General features: G+C 37.2%; 1 non-coding gene and 2 pseudogenes across 1 annotated transcript; all 3 read right to left on the bottom strand.

The window, feature by feature from the left end:
- Positions 1-309: 309 nt before the first annotated feature.
- Positions 310-958, bottom strand: LOC140006368 (26S proteasome non-ATPase regulatory subunit 1 homolog B-like; annotated as a pseudogene).
- A 75-nt stretch (positions 959-1,033) lies between these two features.
- On the bottom strand, positions 1,034-4,682 carry LOC113722697 (26S proteasome non-ATPase regulatory subunit 1 homolog A-like; annotated as a pseudogene).
- A 1,856-nt stretch (positions 4,683-6,538) lies between these two features.
- On the bottom strand, positions 6,539-6,645 carry LOC113733596 (small nucleolar RNA R71). Its single transcript, XR_003459101.1, has one exon. It is a non-coding gene; the product is annotated as a small nucleolar RNA R71 (small nucleolar RNA).
- Positions 6,646-7,454: the final 809 nt, after the last annotated feature.

Raw genomic sequence — 7,454 nt, 5'->3', positions numbered from 1 at the left:
TCCGGCTTTAGCATTAGACCGGACCGGTGACATGGCCGGTTCGCGGTCCAACCGGTCGAACCGGCCGGTCCGGTCCGGTTCTGAAAACATTGCCGTGAATCTGCCAATCACATAATAATCTGTGAGTAATGGCTGTAATAATTGAAAAACTTTCAACGTATGATAGATCTATTGTGACTGAATATCAAATGAAAATAGTGTGTTTTTTAATCTTCATTACAGTAGTAGATAAAAATTGATGCAATACATTCTTCTAGTTGGAGATGCTAACTCTGCTTTGTCTTTTTGTTTCTTGCGTTAGCTTTTGCTTTAGGTGGTTTGGATAAAAATGGGTGGAGGAAGCATGATAGCTGAAGTGCTAGAGGATAAGCTAAGGAAGTACATGAGCAGATTCCAGTACCAAGATCGGCTAAAAATAGTAAGACCAACAACTGCAGTTACTTTGTTATGTTTTGTCTTTGAAAGCAACTTATGCATCTTGTTCATAGCATCCCCATGCTTATCCAGAATAATTTTTTCCAATTACCTGAATGCATTAACAAGGGAATCACTGACTTCACTGATTTGAATCATTACCATGGCCATCGTTATAAAAGCTTCTTCATGAATAAAATCAACTGCATCTGATGTTAAAGGCTTCAGCAATGATATTCAATCTGTGCGTTTTCATCGATTCTTGTAGAAGGCTAGAAAAAGTTAAGAGCAAAGACATAATATGAAAACTTGTTTGAAGAAGTAAAGGTTTGGTGTCAAATTCTTATAGTCCAGAACATAAACCATAAGCAAGTGGCAAGCCTGAACGTAAGACAAACTAACCAAGTGCCAAAACTGCAGTTTGCATAACATCGTTGCTTAATTCTGATGCAGCAAAATGCAGCAGGTATCAAATGGTCTTGTTGTTTGCAGTTTTACTGTAAGCCAATGCCAATGCATACATTTATCCATAACGTGCTTCTAATTCTAGAAATAGAATATACAATTCATTAAGTTTTTAAGTCTAGAAATAGGTTATAGCTTTTAGTTTATTAAGCTTTTACACGACATTGTTTATATCATCAAAAATATCTTCGTTAGGAGTTCCCAATGCTGCTAAACCAAGACTAAGGTAGGTACTATGCTGAATAACCTGTAGCAGACGATTTTAAAAAAAGGCAAAAAAGTGGAAATATAAAAATAGGTACTTTTTTACATAATGCAATAAGACAAATACCTCAACATTAGTGCTTGTTAGACTATGACATAGGAATTGATTCATGCCTTTCTCATAGTAGACAATGTTTATGTTTCTGAATATGGGCTGCCACCACCACCTGCCTCACTTTGTGACAAGGAGTCATTAGTGATTTTCCTTGCTGTAGATGGCCTCTGTCAATAGCTTGTAGTGCTGTTGCGCTAAACTTAGTCCAATTTGTAGCTCTGGTGAGCCAGTTGTGACAGTTTAAACAAATACAAAATGTTAGATAGAGATAACTACTTTTATCATTATGTAGCATATAAAAGAATGTGGAAAGTAGGTGCATAGTAACGTGTTGACAGTTGTGACGGCATGCATAATGCTATTAGCATGTATAGTTGGATTATGACAAATATTATTTCTCATGTCAACAGATTGCTTTATTGTGTTGAGAATTATGAAATGCAATCTAATATGCAAAAAGCTAACAATTAGTCAAATATTCCAAAGAAATCTAGTAAATTGAGAAAGTATCTGGGGAAGAAAAGAAAAGAAAATAGGAAAAATGCCTTAGTTATTATAGCTGTATAGGAATTGCAATGTCAACTGTATGGAAGTCTCTCGAGATAGCATTCCTTTTATTTTTGATAACTTCGCAGCATAAATAGTTTCCTCCAGAATTTTGATTACCCTCTGTTATCTGAATATATTTCTTGGGACTGGAAAGTTAGTCCCTCATTTTCAAAAGATAAGCTTGGTGTCCATTCTCTACAAGGTCAAATGCTATTTGAAATCCCAATAAAGCATGATTCTTGCTTTTTGTTTTAAGAGTTTCTCAAATACAGTAGCAATGTCCTCTGGTCTATCCAAAAACATGAGAAGCTGATATATGCTTAAATAATCAGGTGACATATGCATTAAAGTAGTTGAGGCTGACAAAATTGTGAGAGACATGATTACAATAGTATAGGGTTACTTGAATGTTGTCACTTCTTATAAGTGCTTGCTGAAGCTTATCCAATCTTAGGTATTTTATATCTATTGTCACAGCTTATTCATATCTTTTGTTAATTACATACCTACAGGAAGGTCCAAAAATGAGATAATGAGAAAAAGTTCAAATCTATAGTATAATCTAGTGTTTCAGAAGTTTACGTACTTATCAAGCATCCTTTGAACAATGGCTTTTTATCTTGGATCTATCTTTGGTGCTTTATTTGACTCAACAGCCTTAGTCTTGAGATCAAGACGTTTGTCTATAGCTTTAGCTGAGATAAAAGGATATAATAGAAAATAAAGTAAGACGTGTATGGCATGGTTAAAAAGAAATGCATAGTTAAGTTATGTAATACCAGTGCCACTTTATAGTCCAAAATCAGTATTTATCTAGCCATGATTTATTTTCTTATAGATGCAATACATAGAAATACTGAACAAATTTAGAAGGCAAAATTCAACAATAACATGCTATCTAGAATAGTCTGGACATAATCTAAATCTTCTAATTGATTTAGTTCATTCAAATAACAAAAGATCTGAGAGGGGAGAGAGAGGTTTAATCAAGGAGATGAGCAGTCTATAGAAGTAGGTTTTAAAAGAAAAACTTCCAACAAAAAAGCATCTTTGAATCTTTGAGGCCAGTAATGTAGCTAGTTGCGTTTGAGTCTTATCAAAGTGCTCATGTTCATATACACTCTCATTGCAAAACGATAAACAGTTAGTAATTAATTTTCTCAATATACAATTATAAGAAAGAGCAATGTTAATATATAATGAATTTTTTGAACATATATCTACAAGAATGAGTAATAAGGGTAGAAAAAGTTAAGAGCAAAGACATCATATGAAAAGTTGTTTGGACAAGTAAAGCTTTGGTGTCAAATTCTTATAGTCCAGAACATAAACCGTAAGCAAGTGCCAAGCCTGATCGTAAGGCAAACTAACCAAGTGCCAAAACTGCAGTTTGCCTAACACCATCGCTTAATTCTGATGCAGCAAAATGCAGCAGCTATCAAATCGTCTTGTTGTTTGCAATTTTACTGTAAGCCAATGCCAATGCATACATTTATCCATAATGTGCTTCTTCTGTTCCATAAACTCTCAAGAGCTATTCCCAATGCCAAATCGTTACAAATGTTCAACTGATTTTTTATTCATCTTTTACACAAAAAGAGAAAGAATTCATTAAGCTTTTAATTCTAGAAATAGATTATAGAATTCATTAAGCTTTTAACTCTAGAAATAGATTATAACTTTTAATTTATTAAGGTTTTACACGACATTCTTTATATCATGAAAAATATCTTCATTAGGAGTTCCCAATGCTTCCTAACTAAGACTAAGGTAGGTACTATGCTGAATAACCTGTAGGAGACGATTTTTAAAAAAAGGCAGAAAAGTGGAAAGATAAAATAGGTACTTTTTTACATAATGCAATAAGACAAATACCTCAGCATTAGTGCTTGTTAGACTATGACACAGGAACTGATTCATGCCTTCCTCATAGTAGACAATGCTTATGTTTTTGAATATGGGCTGCCACCACCACCAGCTCCACTCTGTGACAATGAGCTATTAGTGATGTTCCTTGCTATAGATGGCCTCTGTCAATAACTCGTAATGCTGTTGTGCTAAACTTAGTCCAATTTGTAGCCCTGGTGAGTCAGTTCTGACAGTTTAAACAAATACAAAATGTTAGATAGAAATAATTACTTTTATCATTGTGCAGCATATAAAAGAATGAAGAAAGTAGGTGCACAGTAACGTGTTGACAGTTGTGACGGCATCCATAATGCTATTAGCGTGTATAGTTTTATTATGACAAATATTATTTCTCATCTCAACAAATTGCTTTATTGTGTTGAGAATTACAAAATGCAATCTTACATGCACAAAGGTAACAATTAGTCGAGAAAATTCTAAAATTGTGATGGAAAAAAAAATTTATTCTACAAGGGGGGCAATTTTTGAACTTAGTTCTAGCATGAGGGTCTTCGCATTTGTGAAATGCGAGTTCATAGACATCGTATTTCACAAATGCGAGGTTAGTGTTCCAGAAAAAATGAGAAATGCTTTGAAAAAAAGTAAAAAAGGCAACAGAAAACTCGCAGATTTGGAATGCGAGGTGAGTACCTCACATTTTTCGAATGCGAGGTACTCAATCTGAAACCCAATTAAAATATGTTTCGTAGCCTGCAGAAATTGGCGGTCACTTTCTCTTCTCTTTTGCGGAGGTAGACACCAGTCCAAGCATCTCAGTTGTCCGCCATTGCTGAGGTAATTCATTGATCTCATCTTCCACTGGAACTAACAGAGCTCTAAATTTGGGACATTGACAGCCTGTGCCTTCTTGTATTTGCTGCTTTTGATATTGAGCTAGCCTAATTCGGACACCTTGAGAATCTATCCTTGGGGATCTAGCTGAATTTCGGATGAAATCTCCAGCAACGGTTGACTGGCAGGCAAGCAGAATGTGGCTGGAAGAAATGATGCTTCCAGAGCTATTCATATTCAAGGTTTGGAAGTTGGGTTGCCGTCTAGTGTTTGTAAACTCTATTATATTGAAATACAATTTGCTTGAGCACAATGCCTTTGTGGAAAGTAGCCTTTGCTTTTGTTTTCGGTGGAGTTGATTAGGTAGGGAAAGGAATGTTTTCTTTGGTCAGCGGAGAGTGAAGTTTGGAATTGGTGTGTTTTATGGGGGAAGCCGCACATTTGGCCAGAGTCAGTTTTTCTTCTTCTCTTCCGTCTAGGCAGAGAAGTTTTAGTTTTGGGGTGAAGATTTCTTGCGTGTCTTGTTTTCTTCCGTCTCTTCCATGAAACTATTTTTATTGTATTAGACTACAGAGAATACAATTCTTATTTTCAATTATTAGTAAGAGATAAATGTCTTTGAGTTCAATTAAATTGCGTGGGAATTTTCTTATGAGGCGTGGCTAATTTTCTCATCTAGTCAAGGATCAACGCGAAGACGCAGTCCCAAATATCTGTGAGATCTAATTAATTTTACGTGTTCCTTAATTTGTTAATATTTGCATGTTTTCTATTTTAATTTCCATGGGATTATTTTGTTAGTTGGATATCAAGGGCCCGATGTGCAATTTGACTTATTAATCTCCTGTCAAATTAATCAATTAAATCCGTAATTGTTTAGTCGGTTAATATTAGTGACAACTAGTATTTTCACATACTAGGAGAACATGCAATCTGATTTAAATAACCCTCGTAGCGTGTTATTAATTTGGGTTAGGCTTTTCTAGTTTTTAATGCAATTAGGAAATTAATTCCTACGGTCGTACCTAGGAGTATTTCCTGGTTAGAGGTAATCAACGGTCGTACCTTGGTTATCAATAAATTAAGGAAAAGCTGGTCGTTAGAGTTTTTCGGCGACTATAACTAGCCTATTAATAAAATTAAGTGAACCTTCTTTGCATCAATGATAAGATGAATGGACTGTGTCTGCGTAGTTGTATCCTTGGCTAGAATTTACTTATTATTTATTTGATTGCTATTTAAATTTGTATTAATTAATTAATTATTTTTAGTTAAATTGTTTAATTTTTAGTTTATTTCTGATAAAAATCCCCCGTGTCCCGAACTTGAAAAGAATCGAATTTTTCCCAGTCCCTGTGGATTCGACCCTACTCACTACTATACACAGAAAATTCATTTTTCTCGAGTAGGTATTTATTATTGCACAGGCTCGACACCTGTCAATTTTTGGCGCCGTTGCCGGGGACTGGCGTTAATCATTTGTTTCTTTTTAAGTTCATTTTTTTTCTGGTATTTTTCTAGTTTATGCCTCGCTCTTCTCGTACAGGCGAATTAATTTTCGACCCTGAAGTAGAGAAGACCGCGCGTAGAACGAGAAAAGAAACCAGGCGGCTCAGGGAGGAGCAATACGATATTGCACCTCAGGAACTTGATCCAGAGGTTGAGCCGACAAATTTGTCTGGTGACAATTCAAGTGATTCAGACCAAGAGGAAGTCACTATGGCAAATGCACGAACACTAAGGGAGTTGGCTGCTCCTGATTTAAATCAGCAGCCCTTGTGCATTACTTTTCCACATTTAAATGATGACACTCCCTTTGAACTAAAATCTGGTCTAATTCATCTCTTGCCATCTTTCCATGGTCTACCAGGTGAGGAGCCCTACAAGCACTTGCAAGAGTTCGACGTCGTTTGCAACAGTATGAAGCCTCCGGGAATTACAGAAGAGCAAATAAAGATGAGGGCTTTCCCCTTCTCTTTGAAGGACTCTGCAAAAGACTGGCTCTACTACCTACCGCCTGGTAGTATCACCACGTGGGATCAATTGAAGAAAAAATTTCTGGACAAATACTTTCCGGCGTCTCGAGCTGCGAGCCTGAGGAAAGAGATATGTGGTATCAAACAACACCCAGGCGAGTCACTCTATGAGTACTGGGAGAGGTTTAAGAAATTGTGCACCAAATGCCCTCAGCATCAGATAAGTGAGCAACTGCTCATTCAATATTTCTATGAGGGGTTGCTTTTCAGGGACAGAAGCATAATCGATGCTGCAAGTGGAGGGGCGTTAGTGAACAAAACCCCTCGAGGAGCATGGGAGTTGATTGAAGGGATGGCTGAGAACTCACAGCAGTTTGGTTCAAGAGAGGACATCCCGACGCGTAGGGTGAATGAGGTGGAAACGTCCTCTATCCAACAGCAGATCTCCGAATTAACATCTTTCGTAAGACAATTAGCTGTGGGGAGTGCTTCACATGTCAAAGCGTGCGGGGTATGCACTGCCGTGGGTCATCCTACGGAAATGTGTCCAATGGTTCAAGAAGAAACTGCTGAACAGGTGAACATGGCGGGCCACGCGCCCGCGCCAAGAAAGCCGTACGACCCATACTCAAGTACCTACAATCCTGGTTGGAGGGATCACCCCAACCTTAGTTATGGAGGAAATAGGCAGTCTAACTTTGTGCCAAATAGACAGCAAGGACACCAACAGCAGTACCATCATCGCCCACCACCACTTTCAAACTCAAGTCCGTCCATGGAAGAGATGATGAAGCAATTACTTGCTAATCAACAAAAGACGGATTCAGACCTGCAAAGCATGAGAAATCAACTGGGACAGGTGCAATCATTGCAAAATCAAATGAATCAAATGGCTATAACAATCAACCGTTTGGAGTCCCAAGTTCAAGGAAAATTGCCATCTCAACCTGAGGCAAATCCAAAGAATGTAAGTGCAATGACTTTAAGGAGTGGCAAGGAAGTTCAAGGACCCGAACCGGTGATTCCTAAAG

The sequence above is a fragment of the Coffea arabica genome, chromosome 5e (assembly GCF_036785885.1).
Source record: "Coffea arabica cultivar ET-39 chromosome 5e, Coffea Arabica ET-39 HiFi, whole genome shotgun sequence".
In the NCBI taxonomy this organism is placed as follows: domain Eukaryota; kingdom Viridiplantae; phylum Streptophyta; class Magnoliopsida; order Gentianales; family Rubiaceae; genus Coffea; species Coffea arabica.
The sequence above is the reverse complement of the archived record's forward strand: the minus strand, read 5'-3'. Positions and strand labels throughout refer to the sequence as shown.